The sequence below is a fragment of the Anomalospiza imberbis genome, chromosome 1 (assembly GCF_031753505.1).
Source record: "Anomalospiza imberbis isolate Cuckoo-Finch-1a 21T00152 chromosome 1, ASM3175350v1, whole genome shotgun sequence".
Taxonomy (NCBI): Eukaryota; Metazoa; Chordata; class Aves; order Passeriformes; family Viduidae; genus Anomalospiza; species Anomalospiza imberbis.
In genome coordinates, this window is record NC_089681.1 from 125891989 (window position 1) to 125919750 (window position 27762).

Here is a 27762-nt window from a genome sequence, read left to right on the forward strand (position 1 = left end):
CTTTATGTTTATTCATTAATATCAAGGACAAAGAATTTTACTGATGACTGACACCTTGCCAGAAGTACCTGCCTTTTTAATAGATTTGCTTCATAATTTGGGAATTGGATTGGGAACTATATTTTCAGAAGTTACTTGAGATTAACCACTGCAAGAGTTTTATCTTTAGATTGGTTTAGTATGTCCCTCAGCTCAAACTGGGAACCATAACAATGAAATATTGACCTGAGTATCAAATTCATGACTGCCAATTTACTACTAGGTTAAGAATGCATTTTTCTTGTATTTCTTATATTCTGCTTCATTTGTTAGCTGTGCTTAAGTATTTGTGTGAATAAATCTTGTTTATTCATGCCATCTAGTCACAGCATTGTTTGTAAATAAAAGTTATTAAAAGGAATTTAAAAATCTTATTTTGCTGTTTTGGAAACAAATTTCATTAAATACACAGAAATCAAGATCTAGATATAACATCTACCTCTCTCTCTAACAGCTTGAGATGGTTTAAATGACTGTAGATTCCACATAACTTAAATGAGCTCAAGGGAGAAGAACTTCTTAGTGAGGGTTTTACAGTCTGACTTTCATTAAAAGCTGAACAAAGGGGGTTTTTTAAAAAGAAATCATCATTGTGACCAGAAAAAAAAATCTTTTTTTTTATTACATAGTTTAGAAATTATTATTTGATGTACTCTCAGGTTTTCACTTATTAAAGAACCTTACTGACTTTGATAATCAACTTAGTAATTTCTAATTTCTTTCCTGCTTGCCATAAGTCACACACATATACTTGTATGAGGGCACTGTTATACCTGCTTTACAACAAAATTCATGTACTCTTTCTATTCTATGTATTGTGTCTTTACAGCTGCCTGTAATGTTCATGAAGCACACAGACTCCAGACTGTGCAGTTGATAATAACTGAAATAAAAATATCTAGGTGAAAGCTTTTTGTGTAGCCAATGCAATGCTGATTTTGAGTGATGAAACCATTCTCAGAAGTCCTCTGGGCTGTCTCTGGATAAAGAAGGCAAAATTTTGAGCTTTCATAATGTTTTTTTAAAAAATTAATATTAGAAAATTCCTAGAAAGAACAAGAATTTTTTTAATATTTATTTGTTGTTCATCTCATGCAAGATGTAGGATAAAAACTGCCCTCAAAATAGATCAGTTTTAAAACCTATAACATTTTGCAGCACTGTAGAATACTTTGGCATATTTACATTTAAAATTTATCCGACTCTGAATGAGAGCCTAACCTAACAAAGGAGGAGAGAATGCCTCCTTCTGTAGGAGCCCCATTTTATCTATACTTCTATGAAGAGCAAACCATATGGCAAACTCACTAGAAGACTTATGCTATTTAAAATCTGTAAACATCTTTCTTCTTTAAACAGCACAGAAGGAAATTGTGAGTTTGGTGACCAAGTTAATTAAAACACAGCATGGTATCAAAGGAAAGCAGGACCAAAATATGTTTGGTTTCAAACCCTGTGAAACAAGTCAGTATAAATTTGGCTTGGAAAATTTGCAGAATATTTACAGGCTAACATTATACAAAGTATAAATAAACAGCTCAAGTATTGTTACGTTCTTCATCTAACAAAAACACAGTTTACTAACTTTCCCATGCTGACAAAGGGTTATTTCACATCATTAATACAGGTAAAGTAAGAGTAACTGATGGGAACTGCTGGATTTTGAATTGCAAGTGTGATGTGTGATGTTTGATGTTCTGAGTGGATCTTATGATCCCAGAGAAATGAAGACCCCTCTGGTCACTAACTCAGTGAAATTCCTTTTCTCTTTACTTCAACTTCTGCATTACAGGCATCCAAGTGTCTGAAAATTCTTGCTTTTTTAAGAGGTGAAAGGGTGTAGTGCAGCAGGCATGTATGAATGACAGGACCCAGCTTCGAACTTATTAAGTAAGTTGTCTTTCAAAGGTTAACCTCTAAAATACACTAGAAATACAGCATGGAAACTCAGTAAAGTGAATTTCTGCATGAAGACAAAAGAAGAACTCAAAGATATTCCTTCCTAAATCAAACAGAAGTTATTAATGAGTTGGCATTGCAAGAAGTAGTGTTCTGTCCTCTACTAATTTTATTCATGTAAGTGAATTGGATAATGCTTCTGAAAGCAAGATTTTCATGTGATTCTAAATTAGGAAGAATAATAATTAATGAGGAACAGTGCAGACAGTAACAGGACTAATAGATGACAAATGTAGTTCCATGCAGCTTAATGCAGAATAATGAATCTGGCATAAAAGTAAAAAAAAAAAAAAAAAAAAAAAAAAAGAGAGAGAGAGAGAAAACTTTACCACCTGCAAGCTCAAACACACACATACAGACCAAGCAAAGAAAGGAAAACAAAGTGGAAGGTATGTCCTTTCCTAAAAGGAATCCTTTGCCGGGCTTAAGCATCAGGTCTACCAAAGGATAAGAAAAAAGATTAAATTTTGGACAAACTCAGGAAAGATATGGAAAAAGAGATTATGATTATCACACTTAAAAAGAAAAAGCTGTTATTGCAGTTCTGCTCCTGATTTGTCCTTTCATTCTGGAGCCTAAAGAGCTGGCTTGCCAGACACTGAGTACATGCATCGATAGTTACATTGATGCACAGACAGCAAGTGTTGCAGAAATTTGTACTTTATTCTGCAGTTGGTGAGATTGCTATTTCCAAACAGTTTCAATCCACCTTCTGCTGTTTGTCTTCAGTTAGCCTGGTAGTCATGGTTTCCAAAGGTTCCCTGTCAACACAACACTATTGGAAGTTATTTTTATGAGTCTATACAGTATTTATATACCCCACTGGCACGTCTGCTCTCCAAAAGGCAATTCACAGAGGAGCAACAGTTTTGCTTTTTATTTGTATAAATTCATTTGTATGCCATTAAAAAATCCTTTATGTTAATAGCTTTTTATAATTAATCTTCTCAACTTACTACTATCATGTTAATGAGACCAGTATTCCCCAGCATGGGAAAATTGCTGTTAATGCTGCTTATTTAATCTTGACAGTTTTAAGCTGTAAGGGGCTGAGAGCATTTAATCTGAAAGCTGCATGGTGTGTTGAAGCAACATTCAGATTCACTGTTTTCCCCTGAATCATAAAGCAATTTGGAAAGCACCAATGAATTGTAAAACATGATCTTTATCACAAGCTTCTCTGTGTTAAGCTATTGGGATGGCATGGACATCCAAAGCTCTAACACAGCACATCACTTTGGTACATGCTTAACATTAACTGAGTATTTCTTTTGATGTGGATATCACCATGCAGTTTCTTAAAGAATTAGTCTTCCTCCACTGATTTTAATTCTTTTGATGTGTCCTTTTCAAGAGTTACCCATTTTGTTTGGGAAACGCTGTTTCCTTAAACTTTCTTTTTACTGTTGTTTCTTTCCTGATAGGAGATGATGGATACTATTGTAATTCTTATTTCTCTTTCCTTAAAATTTCTGGGGTTTCTCCTATTTCTCTTACTTTGTACACAAATAATATTAATTGCACTGCATTATATTTTTTTCCAAAAGAAAGTTTACTCACTGCTTTGAAAGACTAAACTTCTACTTTTCTAAAAACATCAAATATCTATTATGAAAATATTTGCATGCACTTTTTCTTAAGAAAAACACTTTTCTTTATTCTAAAAGGGATTTTTCACTTTATTCCCTCTTTCATGTACATTTTTTTTTTTAATTGAAGGTCAAATGGCTCAAAGTGCCATTTTTTCATGTACCTTGCAGAGTTGTTGTGCTGAGCTCTTGGATTGACAATATGTTTTTTTCAAACACTGGACCCTGAACATCAAGGCCGATGAAAGCTATTTCGGTCAGATGGGAAGGGAAATTGCCTTGATTTTCTTCCAAGCAGGCAATTAAGAAATGATAAATTGGAATCCATGTAAAGCTGGAAACCATAACTCTCAGATGTGTTATGCACTCTGAGGTGTAAAACACCTGATAATAATAATAAGTACAATTACTTATTGCAAAACAATGGGAATGAGCATAAACTCATAAGAATGATGTGATTTCAAAGCTGGAATTTGTTTGGAAATTTCCATTTAATCTTGTGAAATTAATAATTGTCACCTTTTCTATGTAATATTTAAGTCATCTGTCCCACTTAATGTTAAAGTAATCTTTTAGTGCTTTAACATATGTCATTTCTATAACTTTCACGTGTAGTGTTCAAACTTGTAGCAAGCAGTGGCACTAGAGAAGCTGCAAGGAAGTAATGTGGTTTTCTGCTACACTAGGTGGCTGACTCAAGACCTTGAGTTTATTAGAAGATGGATTACTTAATAGTTTTTCTTAGTTGTGTTGGTTACATCTTGAAGCTAAAATTTAAATCCTAACTCCTACTACATCTAATAAAACATGTTGAATGAACAGCAGTATTTTCCTGAGTGAATTTGTAGGTTTTCAGGCATCACAAAAAGAAAGAAATGTCTTTATGTTCATGCAGAGTTCTGATGTGGGAAATCCATTTTCAGTTCTTGCTTGTTTTATATTTACAGACTGTTTTATTTTATTCTTCTCATGTAGAATAAACTGTGAATCTTTTTAAGTTCCAGTTGGTAAGTTCATTGTTAATGCCACTACATCCATGGATGTTCTTTGTCTTTGTCAAAAAGTAGGAACAAAATGATTGCTCATGAAAATTTTATTTCCTGATAAACTCTTCTTCCAGATTATTTCGGACTAACACCATCATGCAGAGCAAAATGGCACAGTTCAGCAAAGCACTGCAGCTGCAGGCAGGGAGCACATCTTCGAGGTTGCTACCTATCATGCATTCTAAATTTCACTTAGGAGTTTCACTGATGTCTTGCTAAGTGAATATTCATCACCTTGTAGGTATTAAAACTTTCACAGCCATTGCAGTTTGTAACCAATAGATGACTTCTTTTGATTAAAACAAAACAAACAGAAAAAAAGATATTTCAGGAGACCTGCTCAATGATGTTCATGCAGATAATATGAGCTAAGTGAATACTATTGAACGTAGTATAGTACAGGGAATGCTGGGAAGGTAATTTAATTATTCTGATTACCTACTTAAGTAACCTTCTTCAATAGCCAAATAGCAGAATTTACTTGTCTACAAAATTATCCGAAATGGATAATTTTTCTGGTCAGAGTTTGAAAAAAAAGTAAAGTTTGGGATATCCTTGCAACCAGGTGTTTTTCTGTTTTGTCTATTTTTTATTTTCCTCCCTATGCTGCACTCTGAAATAACACTTTGGTACATCGTAACTAACAAGTGTAGTAAAAACAAAAATTAATATTGAATATATTTGAAAATGAATATATTTGTCTTTTCATGTGGTTATGAACTAATATTTGTTTTAGAATTAATTCCCACTTATTTTATCAATATTTTCAATTTGTTTTTGCTCACAGGTTTGTGAGTCTATTAAATTTCAGTTTTTTTAAAATTTCTCTTCCAATTACTTGACATCTTAAATGGATTAAAAAAACACAATCAGTGAGTATTGTATTTTTATGAAGTATGATCTTTTCTTTCCAACTTAAGTTGATCTTCATTATCTGTTTCTGAAAGAAAAATGGGCAATGCTTTAATTGGAGCACAAGGAAGTGCAACTGCAGAGAAACACTTAGAAACAGAAGGTATATGTTAATCACAATTAGAAATTATAAAAGATTTAACTTAAGGTCATTCAAAGAAAGGATAACAATGACTTGTTTTAACCTCTCAGTTGAGGATCAGAGTGAATGTGCTGTTTTAGAGGAAAAGCCCTTCAGATAATTTGAAGCAACAATTTAACCCTTTGTTTTAAATTCTTTCATGAGATCAGATCAGAAGTTTTTTATTTGAGCTATAGCTAGAATGCAATTTTTCTCTCCTGGAGGGGCAGATGCCTCCTCACTGGGAGAATCCTTCCTTTCAGCAGCAAGGTATCTGAGACCAAGTACAGGTCAGCAGAGACACCACCTTCTGCAATGACCAGCGTAAGCTTTGCTCCTAGTTTAAGCAGCTTTAGTCACAGGGAACTAATACATTATGTCTTTAATTTGACTGACAGTGCTGTGAACAAATGATACAATATTGAAGACGTGTGAACATTAGTGTTGTTGAAGCCCAGGACTGAATTACCTGCTGGCTTCCTTGAAATTCTTCTGCAATTAAATGTATTTAGGAGCTGAAACCCTATGAGCTGGCAACAGCCTCTGTAGCGCTGCTTGTCTCCCTGTGTGATAAAATTTAAGGGCTGTTCTTATGTCTAGAAGTGAAAGGAAAGGATTGCCTACCTGGTAACAGATATGGCTTTTTTGAAAGAAACCTTCAAAACAGAATGTGCATGAAATTAAATATGCATATATATTTTGGAGATCTGAGGTCCTAAACTGAAAGTTTTAGCAAAGAATTAATAATCATTTGAGCTCTTTTCCCAAGATCATACAGGGCTTAGCTTAAAAATGCTGTGATGTGTTCTCTACATCAGCTTTAATGATATATAAAATTGTGGAAGGATGTAGAGGGGAAAAGTGTCTTCATTTCAAGCTAGGCAATATTCCTATCATCTTGTACATGTTGCTTTTTAGATTTTGTTGCCCTCACTATGAGATTTCTAATTTAGAAAGAGAATTTTCATCTCAATGTCAGAGTATTCTAGATAGTAGACAGGCCCTTCTGCAGTAATTGAAATTAAAATAATTAATGAGTGTGATTTATTAATTTTCATAGTTGTGAAAATGCTTATCTGCATTTTCATCAATTAAAGACACATTTGAAGTATGATGAATTAAAACCTGTATCCTCAAAATGTAGAATTTTGAAAGATATATGAATATTGATTTTATCAACTTTGCTGTGAGGTCTTTATACTTTTATTATGGTTTATTGATGTATCTCCTCAGTAATACTTACTGCAAAAAAAGAGAAGAAAAATATCTCTTGTCCTGTGTTGGATTTTTACTGTTCTTAAAATGGAAAAAAAAATCCTTTATGTTAACTTCCTATAAGAAATTTTTAGGAATGTGTAAGATCCACAGTTCAAATTCTACAGTCACAGAAATTGGGATATTTTCAATTGGTGAAGGTATGGGACAGAGACTAAAATTTATCTGTAATGTCTGAAATCCTACTTTTACACTGGTAAACAGGAGTAAGCATTCCTAGGAGAGCCAAGCCAGAATACTTTCTCAGAATTGGTGAATAAATGGCAAGTCACTGGGAGAGCAATGAAATTTCCAATGCCTATGTCTTGTCAAAATAACATCTAGAAAACCAGCTTCTAAGCTAATCTATTGTGGCAATCCTGTGACCTTTCCCCAGGGCATGCCCCATAAGGCCAAAGCCATTTCAGTAAATCTGTAAGTGGACAATTACCTTTCTTCAACCTGTAAATGCTGACTCAGGGACTTGTCTCCCATTAATCTTATGTTTACCAAATGGCACATGCATATTTATTTCATAATGGTCACTATACATGCAGGAAAATGGTCTGTCTACCATTTCTTATGGTTAAAAATGTCTTTCAGCTGTCATTTGTATCAGTCTCTCAGTGACCCAGTGGATTATTGCACTTAAATCCTTTTACTTCTTGAGACCTGGGTTCAAGTTATTTTTATGAGTTGACAAGGGAAATGTGTTTGCCTTAAAATATTTCACACCAGATGTTTGTACACAAAAACAATCATCTCCATAATTCAGCATGATAAATATTGTCTGTTCAGAAAAGCAGTCTTAGATACAAAGCAAAAAGATAAAGTTCAGATTCTAGCTGAAGCACCACAGATTCTCACAGGAAGGATGATGGGAGAAAAACAAAAAATAGAAAGACATTTTCTAATAAAAATATACTTCAATTAAATTTTATTAGAGGGTCTCAACTTTGCAGGACTTTTTCTGGAAAAATTCCCATAAAGGCAAAACAGAATTTTACCTGGAGACAATTTTGCCTGACTGTCCCTGTATTTTTTGTGACTTGCGACTAAGGTGAAGAGAGCACTATCATCACATTTGTACAGCAATTAAAATCTCAGAAATTCTCTATTACTAAGTTGGGGGGGGGGGGGGGGGGCACAGTAATCAGAAATATCACCAAATACCACCAAATACGCATTATTTAAGAATAGCCCAAGAAAAAAAAAAGACACTTCTTCTGTGGAGGCATAAGCACTAACCATCAAAAATCATATTTATTTGTTTTAAATAGCATTTGATTTTCTGAGTTAAACAAGTAAAAGGGACTCCAACTAAACCACTCATTTTGTGGTCACTATCAATAGCATTTGGGGTCTAACTACATGATTTGTTTCTTTTAATCGGGTATTTGGACATCTAAATTCTCCAATTATTTACACCATTAATTGGTTTCCAGTGTAAAATTAGAGGTTGCATTTAAAAATGTGGACACAACAAAAAAAACAAAAAGAAGGATGCCAAATAAAAATATTCTATGCTAAGGTGTCAAAATAGACTAAAATGGTTATTGTTCAACTATGACATCAAGCAAACAGCAACTGGCAGTTGCATAGCTGATTCAATTCATTAAGTGGAAATGGTATCTGAAGAACATTGGAAGAACAAGGTTGACCAAAGTAATTTTTATAAATACTAGTCAAAAAAGTTTATTTTCATTCTTTGAATACTTTGCAGACTACTGCTTTATGTATGTGAGAATGTAGTGAGAGCTATGCTGTGCTAGGCTCTATGCAAGCAAGAAGTATAAATATCGAGGAACTTTAGAAAATGTAGACAACTAAAAATGCAGAAAATATTTATGGAACTTCATGGATCTATTTTGTAACTTTCGCCCATTTAGAGTTTAACAACCTGTTCGCTTTCCTGGAATTTATAATCCCATCCTCATTTTATTAAATTTTATTGAATTTTATTTTTCATAGTTACTTACTTTTCCCCACCCACACCAAAATTTTATAGTAAAAAACTCTTGTTCTGCCAATTTGCTGTCAGGAAATATGTTTTCTGAGTTTGGTTATAAATGTATACCAAGATTACAAAAAATGTGTATGTTTTGCTGTGAAAACCTTGTAAATAGTCTATAGAGACATATCAAATAAGGATATTTATGGACAAAGTCAAATGAAAAAACAGATATATGTGTGCAATTTCATTGGGGTAGATGTAGTGGAAGAACTAAGAAAAAAATTATTTAATTGATTTTTTTATACCAAGTTAAGATTGTTATGAAGTATTTAATTATGAAAAATTATGTCTTTTATTTTCTTTATATTTTAGGCCCTTCTTGTCATAGGGTAAATATGGTAAGAATTGGACAGCTAGACTAACTTAAGCTGACAACAGGGGAAAGAACAAAGACAAAAGTCTGCTGTAATTTAATTTTAAAAGGTACCATCATTTTTTTCAGTTGGCATTCAGTTTTCAATACACTCATTTTAAAATGCATTACTGTTTAGTTTTGAATGTTATGGTAATTTGGGAATTGATGTAGCTTTTCTCAGAGTTACGGATTTGAGGCATATTAATGAACATAAGTTTCAGATGACAAATGGTGCTTGAAGTTTCCATGTCTTTTAATTCATTTTTTATTAGAACATGGATGTTTTTCTGAAATATAGATGGCATTTGCCAGGCAAAATGGTCATCTGATTTCAACATACAATGTGATGCTTCAGTGAAGTTTGAACTTTAGAGTGATTTAAAATTCATTGCTAATAGTGCTATAAAGGCCATGTTCCCCATCTTGAAATGCAATAAACTGCAGGATAGTATCCCCTCTGCAGCCACACTGAACCGTCAGTCTATTTCATTTAGGGCATTTTTTTTAATTCACTAACCTGTGAATTCCAGCTGTGCTTCATCATGCTTGCATTGTCAGAAGCAGGTGCTGGTGCATAAAGATTTTATTAAGGGAGGGAAGTGAGCATAAGCTGAATCGTATTTGTTTAGAACACACTAGATATTTACCCGTTAAAAAGCGTACATATACAGATTAAAAGGGATTCTTCAGAAGATAAATTCTTTTTGTTATATATTTACAAACCTAACCTTATGCTTATAATAGCCAATTCTGGATCAGTTAACACAAAATGATTGAAAACAAAACATTAAAGAATGAATTTTTCACACTCAGTTTTTGTTCCTACTTATCTCATAAATTATTACAATTAAAAATATTTTCCAGATTCCCATTGCTTCTAGAATGAATAAATAAACGAGATGGTAGAGGCCCTTTACTGAGATTTCCCTTTTTTTTCCAAGAAGTACAAACCCATGTTCTAGTCATATGCACAAGGTGAAATTCACCAGTTATATTATTTTTTAAATTGTTTGTCTATACTGTTGTTCATCAGTTGACATTACATATAGATGCTTCATTTTTCTGCTCTGGATACACAAATTACCTTTCTGCTTAGAGTGCTACATGACTTCTCTGTGCTTAAATCTTCTCATGAATCCTGTACTTGCTGGTGCATAACAATAAAAATACTCATCACTCTTTGCTAGAGCTCTAAGAGTTTCAGGAAGTGTAACTTTAAATGTGTACATCAGGGAGCAGCAAGAAGAGAGCTGCTCCTCAAGAGCAGCTAGGAGGATCTGAGGGTGGCTCCGGCTGGGAGTCCTTACCAATGGGATGGGGTCTCACAGGGGCCCAGCCCTGCAGGCAGAGGTGGATGCTGGCCATGGGGTTCACCAGAGGCGCAGAAAAGTGAGTGGTGGTCTGCCTCCGGGGTCATTTCACTTAAATCCAACTTGGAGGAAAAGTAGATAGGGACAGACACAAGGCCAAAGACAAAGCTGCAGAATGAGACCAAAGTCCATCCAGGAGACAGGGATGCATACAGCATATCTTCAAGTGATCCAGGAAAAAACACACAGCGCCTGGGTCTATACATGGTGCAGGGCCAGAGGCAGTGGAAAAAAACGAAACTCAAGCAGTGACTCACATTGCTCCTCCTTCCACTCTCAAAGTATTTTATTTAGCTGATAGACAATCACATTCTAATTTATCACTAATGAAAAACTTGCTCCAAATTTTTTAATAATTCAATTCTCTGTTATATTTGTATTAATATTTGAATGTATCTCTATTTCTCCATCTTTCTATGAGTTGTCATTTAAGAACATTGTTCTTGAAGGCATAAATGCAAAATGACTCATCAACTCAAATCATTCTCTGACAATGAGACAGGAAATTTTAGAATGTTCCAGCATTCCCTCTTCAATTATTTTACTCAATGACATATATGTACCTTTCAGAAATTATTTCGCCCCTTTTACTCCTTAAGAAAATATTTTAGAACATCAATGCTTTCTGAGAATTTCTTGATGTGCTGGAACTAATGGCACCCTGAGATAAAAAAGACACAAGCTATAGCTATGTTTGTGCCCAAGAAGATTGTGGATTCTGGCAGTGGTATGCTATTACATTTACAGTACATTTCATTATTTTACTTGATTCATCATTGGCATTACAAGGATATTTAATGCCTATAGTGGTGTTTTGGGTTTTTTTTTCTTAAATTTTAATCCTACCGATAGCTGTGCAATGAAACCTGAAAACAGACTAGCAATAATTTACTTTGTGCTGAAACACTGAATATCTGAATAATTGAATACAAAAAATCATTGAAAAGCATGAAAACTGTTCCTTGGAGTTGGTCAGTGCCTCTTGGTATTCAAGGCTGCATGTTGATGTCAGGCACAAGATGGAAAAGTCTTTTAAAGCAAAGAAAACATTTCCACCCATCAATGTTTATGGAAAAATTTCTCATTAACTGATGTTGATAGTTTCATAAGAACACTGAACAGGAAAAGGAAACTATATATTGCCTGTTCAAATAAAGTCTTTAGTATTATTGATTTGCTGTGAAACAAACTCAGGTGAGTATGAAATTTGTTTAGGACTGCAGCATACAATCAAATTAAATTCTCCTTAATCATTTGCAAATGCTCTGTTGACTCTGATTATTTTGAAGGAATTATTTATGTGAGTTTCCTATATTTGAAACCATGAGAAACAAATAAGAAAACTGAGACTTCTTTGTAATAAAGGAGTACTGAGAATCTGAGACAAAGGTACTAAATAATTACACTGAAAGTGTTTTATTAGATGTCATTAATTTTACTTTCTTTTACTGAAGTCAACATATAGGATATTTTATAGCATGGCACACTATAAAATTGTATAGAGTTGACATCTTACTCTATGCTAAAACATCAAAGAATTAGGTTTTTTGTTGTAAAGAGCAGGGCAAGTAGTGAGGTGTCAGCAACACATGTATTAATCTGAGGTTTCTGTGGTGGCAGACTCAAGATTCTGAAGTTTAATGATCCTTCCAGATCCTGAAGTTTAGTACCCAATAATGCAGAAGGCCTTGACCATTCAAGTCAAGAGAATGGCTCAGTGTGCTGGATGTCAGCATTCCTGCACAGCCCAGGGGATCGTCCCTGTGCCGAGCACAGACCAAGCTGTAGATGCATCTGCTCAAAGCTACAGGTTGCGATGCCACTTTACCTGAATTAATCAGGAATATCTGCCAATTATTGTCTAGAAGTGCCTTTCTAGACACATTTCTTTCTTTACAGAAAAATGGCTCAGCAATAAGATACAGGCTGTACTCTGGACAAACAGAGGTGAGATGCTGTCCTCCAGCTTTCAAATTATTGCTGGGCAAAATCAAGATCCAAGAGAAAAGCAAGCTAGAAAAATTTATACTTTTGAGTCTTGCAACCAAGAGAAAAACCTTTTTACACATAAAACCTTACTATCTGCAAAAAAGAGGCACAGCATGCATATGCACATCTAAGAATTTATTTTTAGTTTAATTAATGGTTTAACAATCTAATCAACAAAGAAAAAAATCTCTCTTCCTGTCAGTCAAACTCCAATAATATTTCTAGTCTAAAATATGTCATTATTGCAGAAAAAACTCATCAATTTTCTCTGATATTGCGCTCACCTCTCCAAAGATTTATGGGCCCTAAAATTTACAATCAAGCTTCACTGAACAACTGTGTGCATGTGGGTGGGGATGGGGGTGGATGTATTTTAGAGAATCATCATTGTCATGAGTTCTTTGATATAAGGGGTATGATATCCCTGATGAAGGTTTCTGCCTCAGTCTCCCTGTTCACTTGTTCTTTCCTTGTTGCTTCCCTGGAAGGTTTTAACTATCTAATTGTTTAAATACATATTATTTGTCAGCAAGTCCTCTAGTGGGCTTCACCTTTGGATGTAAAACTTCTAAAAAGGTAATACTAGCATACATATAATCTGAATTAGTTTCAAGTTTTAAAATCCAGGTGTTTTTATTTAAGAACAATTTGGCCAGTTGTGTATGTAAAACCTCTTTTTATGTTATAGCTGTAGAAAATGCAAACAATATCTATTTTGCCAAAGTTCTATGTCCTTTCCCTTCAAGCTAGATGTTCAAGAATATGCTTAAACTGTAGATCAAGCAGTACATGAGCCTAATTACAATCTAATGGTAGAATTCATCTAAGAATAAACCAAGCATTACAGTGAAAGGGGTATGAAATATCCACATAAACTACTTCTAATGCTCATTAATTTTCATATTAACAAAGCCATTGTTTTCCAAAGCATAACAGTTCACAAAGCAAAAACAAATCTGAAACCAAATCAGAAACAGAAAAATAAAAACAAACAAAAAAACCCACACAAAAAACCCCAAAACCCAAAGAAACAAAACAAAACAAAACAAACCCCAAAAACCCCAGGAAGAAATATTATTAACTTTTAAAGTAATTTTGATTTATTTTCAGATAAATATATTTTTTAAATTGTCCTGTAGCAAGATTCCTAAAAGTTAGTGCTTTAAGTTTAATGTACAAGTGAATTCAGAAGCCTTGTTTTGTAGTAGGAATACATGAGATTGAAAATCATGTTGCAGCACTCACTTTGGTTGCAAAGCTAAAATTTCCCAGTTGTTCTTGAAAATGCCATTATGTGAATTCAAGTACTTTATACACATTTAGATATCTACTTCATGATAACAAACTTAGTAGACTATATTTTTCCCTTATTACAGCATAGCAGGAATGCAAAAGGCATTACCTGAAGACACCCTGTGCTGCTTTGCACTTAGCAAGTTCTTGAATTACCAGTGGGATGATTCAAGACAATAGGGGGTTTTGTAAAAGATATTTATTCCAAACACTTGGATGCAATGGCCATATGAAAAATTCCCCATAAGAGCAGTGCAACAGGTTGAAACCAATTATCTGCCTGTTTTAGTATCATTCTTCAGAGGTGGTCAAAATAGTTATACAGAGAATAACATGAGTAAATATAGAGATATTTATCCTTTATGTCATATAATAATTTAATGTATTGCCTCTTCTTCTTGTATTGTGAATAATTACTCCCTGTGTTACCCACAATCACAGACTATTATATTACTCTCAGGCTGTTTCTTTTCCAGGTTGAATAGTCTCAATCTATCCCACCGTTAAAATAATTTCAGTGATCACCATTATTGCTATCTGTATCTTTTTTGATTGTACTTCATAATTTCTGACATTGAACAACCAGGATTTTACTGCATTAAAAGTCATATATAGAACAAAGTATTAAATTGCAAATATTTGTCTCCTAGTCCTTTCCGACCAACCCACAGGGCTCAGATTGTTAGTTGTTAGGGGTTTTTTTTATTACTACTGAGATTTTGTTTCTATAAAATCATCTAATATGACTCCAAATGTCTCCTGAATCGTAATGTTATTCTGAACAAACTTCTAAATAATGAACTGCAATATTTTCAGATACAAGTATTTCTATGTAAATCTTTCATGTTCTGTTATCCATTAATTGTATTTGTAAATTATCTAGTTTTGTTGCATTGTGGATTTGTGAACACACAAATAAATGTGATAAAAAATATTGTGACTGTATTTTAAGGGCCCTGGATGTGATTCTCCTAGGCCTCAAAATCTCTTATGACCAAAATTACACTCACTCTAGAGATACCACCAACATGATTATAAAGTGGTTTAACTTAGACTATATTCACATTCATATTGAAACTCTGAGAGAACATTTCAAAAGGCTTTCATTTGCACAGGTTAGCTGTTGCTAGAATATGGAGAGTTGTGTATAGATTTACCAACGCACAGGCTAGGCAACCCACACCCATGTTTGCATGATTACATCAAATTATCTTCTTGGCTATGGATTCTATACTTGCTGCATACTTGCCCCGCTATTCTGTATTTAGTTCCCCTTCACAATTAACAGGAGTTATAGTTTAGAATCAAATTAAAATGAGTTGTAATTTAGGATAAAATTTGTGGGACTGTCAAGCTGTTGAGAAACTATGTCATAAAACTCTACACAGTGACTAACTGTATATCACAAAAGCACCACATATTAAAAAAAATTGATTAATTAAATAGTTTTTTGTTGCTTCAAGTAAGGAAAATGCTCCTAGAACATTGTATCCCTTCATGATGCAAAAGATTGGTGATACAGAGAAATAGAATGTTTCCATTAATTTTACTTAGGTATCCAAAGTCCACAGGAAAAAAAACCCTCTGCAGTAGTGTGGCTGCAATACAATAAAGAAACAAAATCTTAACCCTCCAATATGATATATTGCCCCATTTACTCAAAATATCTGTTGAGGAAAGAAGAGACACATCACAGCTTTTTGGTTTTTGATCTTCTAATATCTTACTCTTAAACAAATATTTTTTTCAGTTTCCTAGTTTCTTAGAAACTAGAAATCAGATTGTATCAGGTTATATCATTGCCCAGGGAGTGAGACATATCTATAATGAGACATGATAGATATTCAAACATGTTTTTATTCTTTTTCCATAGTAATTATAATCTACGATAGCCGTAAGTTTCAAGATCTCTTTCCTTTTCCTTCCTCTAGTTACTTTCCCACCTCTAACTGTCCCTAAACTTCTGTCCCGAGCTAGCAGCAGAACTCAAGTGCAATAACAAAGCAGTGAATTCAATGTTCATGCCTTATAGAAAAAGTATCCTGTGAAAGAATACAAGATGTCAAAGCAAACACGTGGTTAATACAGCAGCTACAGAACCATATAATGAAGGATCAGAAACAATGTGATCAGTTTAGCCTTTTCATAATATTCAATAATAAAATATTAATTTTAATTTACTCAAACTCAAAAAAATGGCACATTATGTGTGGAATTACTATGAAAATCATGTTTAAATTGAATGAAATTCAGCCTCACAGTTCTGTAGAATGACAGATTGGCTTTTGATTTGCCCCAAGGCACTTCTGTGCCCCAAGGCACGCCTATTTAAAATCAGTTGTCACTAATTCCTTGCTTTGTGCTACAGAGTCACCACTTTGGATGATTAAAAATCTTTTCTGTTTGAGTATTTACTTTTTTTCATTAGTCAGTGTGTTAAAGGAAATAGGAGACTCTTTTTATTGGGGATGAAGACCTGAGGAGAATGTTCTGAGTTTCTGAGAAACCTTTAGATTTTTGGGGATAGCAGGAAGGGGATGTTTCTGTTTCTTCGTTGTTGTGATTTAAATTCTCTGGAGATTTTCTTTGTGAAAACATAATATCTATTTTTGAATTTGTCAAGTGCAGTTCTTTAATAAAACAGATGCAATAGTAAACAAATTTACTCAAAATTCAGAAAGAATGATCAATCACAGATTTTTAAAGCAGGAAAACAGAAATTCAGGTTTTTACATATGCCAAAGATTTTAAGTTCAGCATTTAGGGCTGCGATTCTTTACAGGACCCCTTAGAGCAAGTTGTGTTTTATGATCAGTCCCACTCAGCATTACTGCTGTTCTCTCACAGGATTTTATGACACCTTAGCTGCTCTTCAGATATTACATACAACAGGCAGGGTAGACCACAGAAGAAAATGATATAATCTCAAAGTACATTGGTGCACTATGTTTGACCCCATTAACTAAAACTACAACTAGACTGTGGACCTGTTGCTCTGTCATTTGTGATTTCAGTCATCCCGGTCAGAGCTCTGAATGCAACACATTGCAGCTCCCTTTGGACCTCTTCTCTCAGTTTCCTTCCTGTGGAAACCATGGTATGAGGAAGAAGAGCAAAATAAACTACCTGTGTCATGTTCTACAGCGAGTCAATATACATCTGGGAGATGCATGTCACTGAAGACTGGGAGGGTCATCCCAGACTGAGTCATTTCGACACAGCCTTAGAGAGCCCTGAAAAACAGTCTGAGTGACAGCATATTCCTGTGACCACCAACAAGGTCCAGCATTCCATAAATGTCCACATTGTTTCCTGTTGCACCCAAAACTCTACCCCTTTTACCTTGTGTCCTACCATATGTGTTGTGAAATAGCTCTTGGGAGCAGTTTCATAGGTATCATTTTTAGTCCCTTCTCCAGAGAATCCTGTAACCAGAAGCTGGCAGACAATTATTAAAGACACTGCAAGCACAAGGCAATAAAGTATTTTTCTTCAGTTTCCTGCAAACATAGCCATTTTTATGACAGTAGATTATATGTCTCTGCATCTAAACAATGCTGTACCCTAACTACAGCGTTCATCCACAGAAAGGAAAAACTGACCTAATTTCTTTGCAATAGTATATAAGGCAATATGAACCCAGTGATATCCTGTTAGAAATATCTCTGCTGACATAAATGCAATTGCCTTCTAGTGTCATTTCTTTTCCCTCTTGCTAAGAATAAGCAGTTTTCCAGCATGATAATAGTGAACAGTATAGAAGAGTATATGTGTCTGATAGCAACAATAGGTTAATTCTATTTCAAAGTTTGTGTCCTATATTATTTTTTTTATGTAGAGCAAACTTAAGCCTTCTGTTAATGACCATATATTTTTAGTTACTAGACCAGTGGCCAGTGTCCTGGCCACAAGGTTTGAGAGGCTGATAAGAGACACTCAGGGGAAAAAAAAAAAAAGTTTAGAAAAGTTTGTAAGAAGACACAGAAGGATTTGTGTCCTGTATTTTTTAGACTGGGCTTTCTATCCTCCAGTTGCCTGCTGAGACTTGTTTGAAATGCTACCTGTCCCCTACCCGTGGACAATAATAAACCCATATAAAAAATGTGTCCATTGGAAAGGGGAAAGACTTCCTGAGTACACATCATCTGAAAAACGTAGATATGAACACTGTGACATTTGCCCCCTGCACACATCCTACATGTGCTTCATGGGCTTCAAAGTTCTGCTTATCATTGATAGAGTGCCTCATTCACCTGCTCTGCTGGAATACAAATAAGATTTCTTAGGTTGAAAGAAAAGGTTAATATGCAATACATAAACAACACCAGAATCTCAGCTTACAGAAAATTACCTTCTATGCTAGTTGAGTGGAACACAAATTGAGTTTCTAAGTAAATGCCTGTTGTTCGAGGAGAGAGAAGTCAAATTGTCAAGAACACAAAGGGTTAAATCACAATGCAAGGACTGAAAGCACTGCTCATGGCAAGATATATTATGAGATAGATACCAAGATTCAACACCTAAAAGGAAGATGAAAGTGAAAGAAACTGCTTAAATGATAGGTAATTAAATGCATTTGAGATTTTCTTTTAATGTTGTATTATAGTGATTTGCTTTGAGCATGTAAACAAAATTTTAGTAAGATTTAAAGAAAAAACTTTTCCCAACTTCTTTTTTCTTACTCAAATACTGATCAGAATAAAGATCTAAACTTTTGTTTTTATTGTTAAAAATAGGATAACTTTCAAACTTTTCCAGCTCTTACACATTTTTGGAAATGGAAGCTTGTAATTTCAAGATTAAGGCTATAATGATAGTCTGCTATCAATGCAGTGAGCAAAACAAAGGAAGAGAAGAAGCTTACTGCAAGTCAGGCCTGTCTGGTTGAAATAACATGTTGTTTTCTCTTAAAAAAAACACATTGGTTCCTTCATCATTGTAGCTCCTGAAATCAAAGCTCTAGAAGAATCCCAGGAGACCTACACATTCTAGCAGTCTGCTAAAATCCTTTATTGAGATCAGCTTTTACTCTTACACAGACTTAGTTTTCTTATCGTACTTCATGCTCTTCTATCCATATCTCCTGACATTTGGTGAGTAAAGAGCTTTATAAAGAAAAAGTTCTTTGTTTTCTTTTGCAGTCCAAAACAAACAAACAAAACCAAACAAAAACCTCCCAAAGAACCCTCCAGCCAACTGTTCCAATTTATAAGTCAGAAAAAATAAAATGCTTGCGCATCTTTATATTCATTACGTCAATTTTTGGTGCCTTCATTTTCATCTTATAGACCCTACAGAAGTACTTGAAGAATAGAGTTGAGCATGAAGGTTCACCGTGCCATAAGGAAAGTTTGAATTATCCAGAAGAATGGACTAGAGCTGTGTGAGAAGAGGCACAACAATATAGCTGAAATCATTCCCATTTCTGAAGGTCATGCACGTGAAGCATAGTTGATAAAACCTATCCACATTCTAAAATCTGAATGCTTTACAGAGAATCTTTATACCTACACATAATTGCTGTATTACCTGAGGGCACCTGAGGAAGGTCTTCGGAGAGAAATGCTGGGTTTAAGTAATGTACTAATAGAGTTATTGGAATTATTTTTTGCTCAAGATATAGGAGGTACACATAGTTTTAGCTCAATGTTTTAGAGAAAGCGAGTCATAGCCTGAGAGGGAGAATAAAAAAGCATGTTCACACCTATGTTGCCTAGTAATAACTCAGAACTTTTAACTTTTAGATCAGCTCTTAAGAGTAAATGTAAAGACCAGAGTTACCAAGACACCATGTTAGGAAGGTATAAAGTCAAAAAAATTTCTTGTTTTGTCTCTTCCCTGTGGAATGGCTCCTACAAACTTCATTGAACAGTGGCTTAGTTTGTTATAAATGGAGTGGAGAGGTGCCTTAAGGGTAAAGGTATTATAGCCTGGGGTGCCTCCAGCTGGTAAAGTCCCTTATACTGCATTATTTGTATCACCAGAGTAGTTCCTTATCCAGCTACATTTTCATATTTTGTGAGAAAATACTCACAGTAATGGCATTAACAGTACAGAAAACCAGTATTCTATTGTTTTGCAGAAATAAAAGGTCATGCTCAAATTGAGGTAGCAAAGGATAGTACACTTGGAAAGCCTTCTAGACTATTAGCTATTTTTTTCCAAATGTTTTCTTTATGTTTTCTTTATAGTTCAGTGTGTCTTTGTGGTTTGTGCTAAAGAAACAATAGCAACATTTTTCTCAACACCGCATATTGGTTCTGCAGCTTTTCCTCACAAGACATTGCACATTTGTTTGAAAGGAAATATGTGAGAATGGTCACTAAAGTGAATAACATGGTCATAGAATCGATTTTATTCATATCCATTTACGTATATCAGTTCTGTGTATAACATTTTTCATTTCCTACCAATATTACTGACATTTTTGTCTTTTTTGTGTTGTCTTGTCTGAGGCAAGACTGGGAAGTTTGAGTATAAATTCCTCCTTTGCAAAATTCTGACAAACACTTTGAGCCTTTTACTTGCATATATGTGGATTATGCACCAGGCTAATGGCTGTTCTGGATGGAGCAATCAGTCTGCTGGAGCTGTTCCAACTGCATAGGATCATCTTGCATAGTCCAAGACTATTGGCAAACATCCTGAGTCATGGGAAAACAAGGTGTGAACAAGTCTTTTTTACATCCTTATGGCAGCTTCAACTTTTATCACAGCTTGTCATTAAAAGAAGAGGTGTTTATTTTTGTGAAGTCATTTACCTTGTGCAGAACAGATTGACAGTTTTACACCAGAACACTTGCTATACTCATACAGAAGTCAACATTTATGGGCTTAAAATAAGTGATCTGAGAAAAACTAATTTTGTTAAAACTATATTTCTATACTTTAGTATTTTAAAATTTTATATTGTGGCTAAAAACTGTGGAAAAATAAAAATGTTGGCTAAACCGGCAAATTATAGTGTCACAATACCTAAGTTATTATACCTTGACATGCATGTCAGTTTGGGAGCAGAATAATGTCTTCTGGCTAATGGCTAATATCTTGTTAATTCAAACCATCAGCAGAAGAGCTTGCATCAGTCTTAGACTGCAAACAAGTTTCCATCTTATCTCCCAGTTTTTAAGAATTTTTGTTCATGGAAGGAATCATTATGCTTTTAGAATATTTTCTACGGTTTTCTCCCTTCAAAAACATTTTTTTCAACTACTATCAAGCAAAATCCCTTTCACCTGCTTTAATTCACCTATAATTTTAAAATAATGCAAATCAACAGTTCCCAGTGTAAATTTTACAGTTATTTCCTATTTTAAAACTAATTCTAACTTGAAGTTTGAACTAATTCTCACTTGAAGTTTGAAAAATGAGACAGACATAATTTTTTTTAAGTAATGAGATCCTGGGATGAAATTCATGCTCAGTCTCTACCCAACAGATAATTTTCATTTTTTTAGAGTAAAATCCATTTATCTGTTCAAGGATGCCTTTGGTGATTGTGCTGTGAAGTAATATAACCTTCTCTTTAAAAGGGTGGTAACAGTAAGTACCCTGAAGTTTCTATTGAGTAACAATACTTCTGCTTCATTAAAGAAAAATTTTGAAAATTATAGTCCTTTGATAAAGGATTTTTTAGCATAAGTTGTAGAAAAAAAAGACTATTTTGTTGTCACTGTAAGGGTGTTTAATATGCAGTACAGCCCATGTGCACAGTCTAAATTATAGAGAACAATCATGACCAGAACAGTCATCTTACTACCCTTCCTTTGCAGTGTAACATCCAAAACTTAAGCACCTCATCCCAGTGAGATTTTCTGAGGCAATGATGGTCCTATGCAACCCAAGAGGTGAGAGGAAGAAGGCAAGTCCAGATCTCTGCAAGTACATGGAGAGCAAGGCTGCCTGTCCATAGGCCATAAGCTTTCCAGTTAGAATCTCTGGCTCAGGTTCTCATCTGGGCAGGGCTGGCATCCAACCAAATGACCCTTTGTTGCAGAAGCAGCATTTTATCTTAACTTTCCTGAAACACCAGAACTCTAGAAGGCAAATGGGTTCAGGGCACTGAGCCTCCATCTTTTCTACCTTCCTCATCAGAAACAAGTGCAGCAGCAATTAAAGCTCCCATTTTCTATGGCAGAAGTGATTTTGATCTGGCCAGATCCTCAAAGTCAAAATTAATTTTTGCCTCTACAGAATTTTCTGGGCCTGAAGCCTACATTTTGTTTATTCCATGGTATTCATTGTGACCAAAGGGAATGAACACTCCAAAATGAGTCTGGCAGTTTCTGGAGCAGATTTCTTGATGATTTTTTTTATTTATTTAGGCATCCATGCTGCACATGCAGAATTAGCTCAGATGTATCTTTGGATTTTTTTTCCCTGGCCTTTATATTTCTAATCATCACCACAGACTTCAAGCACCAGTATCCCTTTGGTTGCTGGTGTCTTGCTAGGGCTGTCTCTAGTATCAGCCAAAGCTGACGTAACCTTGTACCAAGAACAGAACTGGCAATAAGAGTGAAAAGAGGCCAGATGCTTTGATTCATCAGTTGTACCAAATCATCTTATGTAAGTAAGGTTCCAAGTCTTGTAAAATTAAGGGCTCTCTTTCATAGGCAAAATCCCCACCCCACAACTGAGATTCTAAAATCACAGAAGTGTTTCTGTGAAACTGCACTCAAAAAAAATATTTCAGGTACACATAAGTGTTAGGGGAGAACTCTGGAAGGAGGTTAATAGAGGAGAGAGACAAAGATAAATCCTGGGGGTTATACTGTTGTAATTATGAACTTCTCTGCTAACAGATGTTCACATTCAGAATCTGTCTGTCTGTGGGTAAGAGAAGAGATTACCATTTGCCAAACAGTGACCTTGTGTCTTAGATGTCTTTCCAAAATCTACCAGCCTCAGAGCAATCAATAGCAGTACTAAACAGGACAAAGAAATGAAAACTGGATGAGCATTTCCAGGGATGCAAGCTATATCCATTAAATTTTCATTAAGTGAAAACTGCTTTAAGAGCTAGAGACTTTTTGTTTTTTGGGTTTTTTTGGTCACAGTAAGCTTAGACATGGGAAATTACTTTTCTGTTTTTGAAAAGACACTTGATCTCATAACAAAGTTTTCCTGAGTTCATTTAATTTGGTTGTTGACCTGATTGGCTCAGCACACAGTTTGAGACAAGCTAATAGAATAATTTAAGCAAATTCACTGAAGCTTATTCAAGTTTGATTGGCAATGATATTTTGCTTTGAGAAGAGAAATAAGAAAACTTGAAATGATAATGCATTTGTTTTTATACAGAAAAAAAGTAGTGATTTTTTTCCATTAACAATCGATCTTTTAGGTGCTAGTATCTTTTAAGGTGCAGTATCTTTAAGGTGCTTTTCAGGTGTTGTATCTTTTAAGGTGCACAAGGTCATAGTTTATAGCCTTAAAAAGTAAATGTAGCTAATAGGTTATAGGGAACAGAGCACAATTAAAAGGATTAAAGATAAGGGTTGGTGAAAGAAGATAAAAGAGGTTCATGGGCTGTTGGGGGATATTAAGAGTTAGGAGAATGGGAGGGGTTTTATGGTTATCTAGAACTAATTAGGTAGGAGAAATAATTTTATCTGGCTTTTCATTAGTTACTAAAAAATTATGTTGGAATTCTGTGTAAATGAAAGAGAAGGCTCGTAGCTGCTATGTAATTCCTTGTGCATCTTGGGATGATTTCAAGTACATGCAATTATTGGAACAGCTTTTATATATTAGTTGATCAAATGAGTGTTCTTAAAGGAAGCAAAGAGTATAGATTGAAATTAAGGAGGGTCTAGAAAACATATTTTGTGAGGAACAGCTGACAGAACTGAGGTTGTTTAGTCTGGAGAAGAAGGGGAAGCTCAGGGAAAGCCTTATGACTCTCTACAACTGCTTGAAATTAGATTTTAGTGGTGGCAGGGGAGGAGGCGGTGGTCAGTCTCTTCTGCCCTGATTCAGCTGACAGGACAAGAGAAAATGTCTATAAATTGCAACAGGGGAGGTCCAGATTACAAATTAGAAAAAAAATTATCAGAAAGAGTCATTAGGGTTTGGAATAAGTTGTTCAGGGAGGTGGTAGAGTCACCATCCCTGGAAGTGTTCAAGAGGTGTATGGATGTGGCCCTTGGGAATATGGTTTAGGGGTGATTGTGGTGGTGCTGATGGTGCTGTGGGGTGCTTAAAGGTTGGACTAGATGATCATGAAGGTCTCTTCCAAAGATGATTCTGTGATTCTGTAAAAATGAAAAGAGACCAATTCAAAATTGAATTTACATTTTAGTAACTAATCCAGTTTAAACTCACAAATAACTTACTTGAAGTTTAGAATCTTCACTCCACTGAAAACTCAGCTCATGCATCCTTTGAATGGATGGCTTAGCAAACAGGATGGCTGAATGGCCCTTACCGAAAAGTCTTCAGCCTGAATATAAATGTGACAGCAAAACATAAGCCTCACACTTACTGGTTTCTGTCAAATCCCAGTGATTCTGCTTCATATACTGAATATACATCGATCCCTTCCTAGAAAAGAGTTCCTTAACACTGGAAATATGCCAGTAATCTGGCACATGTAATCTTCTTTATCTACATGGAAATTATTTTCTGTATGCTTTAGTCAATGAAATGTTTAGTACCATTGACCCAAAGAAAATTATAGTTGTTTCTAATATGCAGGCAAGATAGATTTGCTCAAACTTCATTAAGGTTTTCAATTCCACCCCGAAGGAAAATATCAAACATGACTTAAGTCAATTAAATAGATTCCTTGTATGACATGATTTTAATATATGAGTATCTCAAATATCTCAAAAAGAAAGAGACTCAATGCATGTGTAGCTAAGCTTCAGGATCAAGACTCAGATTTATTAGTCATCCTTCAATACCTTGAGACCAATTCAATTTGTCAGAGCTGGATATCATTGCCATTTTCCACAGCATCCTAGGTTTTAAATCAAGGCCAACATAGCATCTAACCTTGGAGAGCAAAAGAATTTATAGTATCGCTGGAAGGGCCATGTCTCACAGGGATTTAAATCTTTTGAGTAATCCACTCTGATATTTTTTCCCCTAGAGGTGTAAAAGAGGACAGCTACTACCATGTTTAACAGATTAAGAAATAAAATCACATGTGCAGCAAGAGTGATCCACACAGCAGAATTATTATATGTATCTTCAAAATTTATTCTAAATTAGTATTTTACACTAAGAGAATCCTGTGTGGTCTTCTAATCTGTTTTATGTGACTGATGTTTGTTCTCTGCCACATTTTAATTTGCTTTTCTTGTGTGTGGATGCCTTAGGAAGAAAACTAATAATTTTGAATTAAAACTTTTAGGGCAGAAATTACATCATGACACATTATATATACTGCACCAGATGTATATGGAGTACATAAATTTTATGTGTGTGTTAATGCATTTCATAAACACACATGCATCTCTCAGGATGGTACAAGTAGACACTCTTAAGAGTTGTGTTTTGGTTGTTTACATTCCTGTCAAAATGCAACCAACCAAGCTGAAATTTGTCATGCCCTAGGCTCATATGTTTGATTTTAGTAAAAAAGAATTAAATGCTATCTGAAAACTAAGTAAAAAGACTAGGACACAGTTTTGCTTATATTGCAAAATTCTGACAATCCATCTTTGATGGGCTCAATCACTGCAAATCCCTGAAGAATTTTGAAGTTCACTGAAGAAGGTGTGTCTTTTGCCACCTTGTGAATATCTGCCTACATTTAGATAAAATAGCAAACTTTCAAAGCAATATTGTTTGTAAATGCTCACTGAAAACATTTTTTTAGCTGGAATTCTTGATTTTTCCATGTGTTGAACATGTCCTACTCTAATGCTGCATGAGACTTCCCTTTCCTCTCAGCTCTGAGCCCCTGCAGCTGGTGTCAGATCCTGGTGCTTGATCTAAAAGCACTACCTGTAGATTGTGCCTTAAACACTATTGTTGCCATTCCTGCCTTGTGCAAAGCATACAAAGCATCAGCAAAAATTTACCTGGGGAAAGTGAGATTGCGAAATAAGCTGGCCAGGACTGACAGGGGCTGCTCTTCAGGGAGGGTAAGGAGGCAAAGGAGCTGGGGGACTGCTGGGTGTTTTGAAACATGATTTCAAAAAGTTAAGATTTCAGCTGAAGGTTAGAAGCAATTCATATTGATCAGGATGTAAGTTAGATAGGTAGATGATGGGATAATGATTTCTAGATGCTTAAGCTAGAGCTGATTGTTATATTGTTTGCTATTATGAGCTTGTTTGTAGCAGGAAGTGCAGTAAGTGAACTGCTATAAGAACATATTAAAACCAGTAGAACTATGGTTAGCACCTGGGCTTTATGTCAATCAATCATGAAGCAGGGGACCTGGGATCATACCAGAGGGTCACAGAGACCTGATGAAGACATTCCTGACTTCATTGCTTAAGACCACTGATCACTGACCAATTTGAGACCACCGACCCAATTCAAGAGAAGAATTGTGTGAAGGACTAATAACCTCATTTTAACACAGAGCAGGGATGGGAGGTGCTGGGGTTATGCACTTGTATGGTATGCAAGATCTCAGGAGATAAATAGAAGGTAAAGAACCTTGCACAGCACGGTCACGCCTTTTGGGGATGATCCCCATGCCGACCACCGGTGTAATAAACATACCACTTTCTAACTTTGACTAGTTAGAGAGTCTTTGTCTGTGATCTTCGGTTTTAACGACTGTTTGAGGAAGAGGAGGGTGGGAGTCAAAGATGAGGAGTGAGGCTTGAAGTGTCTGAAGAGTTGGGTGAGTAGAAGACGGTGAAAGATATGGGAAGGAGGTTGTTCAGGAGCTGTAGTGAGAAGCCAGAGAGGAGACTTAGACAAGAGTCATGGTGGGTGAGACATGTAAATTAGGTAAGCACGGGAAGAGAGAAGATGGATAGCAAGTTGAGGTCTTTGTCAGAGGCCAGGATTTGGACAAGAAAGCTGTGCCAAAAGCTGAAGATGTGTGTAAGGAGAGATTAGACCTACACAGGTGAGACCTATAGCTGGCAGTAGATCAGAGAAAGATAAATGTGGCAGACACTGAAATTCTTTATATTTCTGTATTTTATACAATGCAATGCATAAAATCACCTAGAGATATCTGTGTTAGTTATCACTGATGTATGAAAGAACTAGGTTTAAAAAGAGCAGCAGTAATCTTTGTATGCTGTGTTTCTCTCTTACACAAGCCAACATTACATATCTACATCTACTTAGGGTGTGGGCATCTCCTCTACATTTTACATGCAAAAAGTAGACTTGCCTCATCAGGAGGAACTGATAGTTAAGTACAAAAAAATTAAGTAATTCGATTTTTGTCCTAATCTTTGATTAAAGAATTACATAAGGAAAGTACTATCCTCTTAGCTGAATTACAAATCAAAATTGCCTAGATGATACTTTAGATGGAGAATATACACATTAATCAGGTGGAATTTCAAGACCAGTGATTAGGATTTAGCTTGATATACTTTGATTTTCAGTCACTTTCCTGTTTGTTCTTTCAATGAAGTTATCCAAAGTATGGAATATTAGGAATAAAGCAAAGGAGTGCATATTAAGAAAAAAAAAAAGAAAAATTTGGTTGTTGAGTTGGGTTTTTTGCTGTTTATCTGGCAGTTGGGCTGATGGAATAAGTGCATGTCTTAATTAATATCTTTTCATTCTCAAAAATTAAAATTTCTGAAGACTAGAGACAGCAGAATTTCATTTAAGCAAATTACATTAGTGATGTTAGTCAACTATAATAAGAAATGTTAATATTTAAAGTTA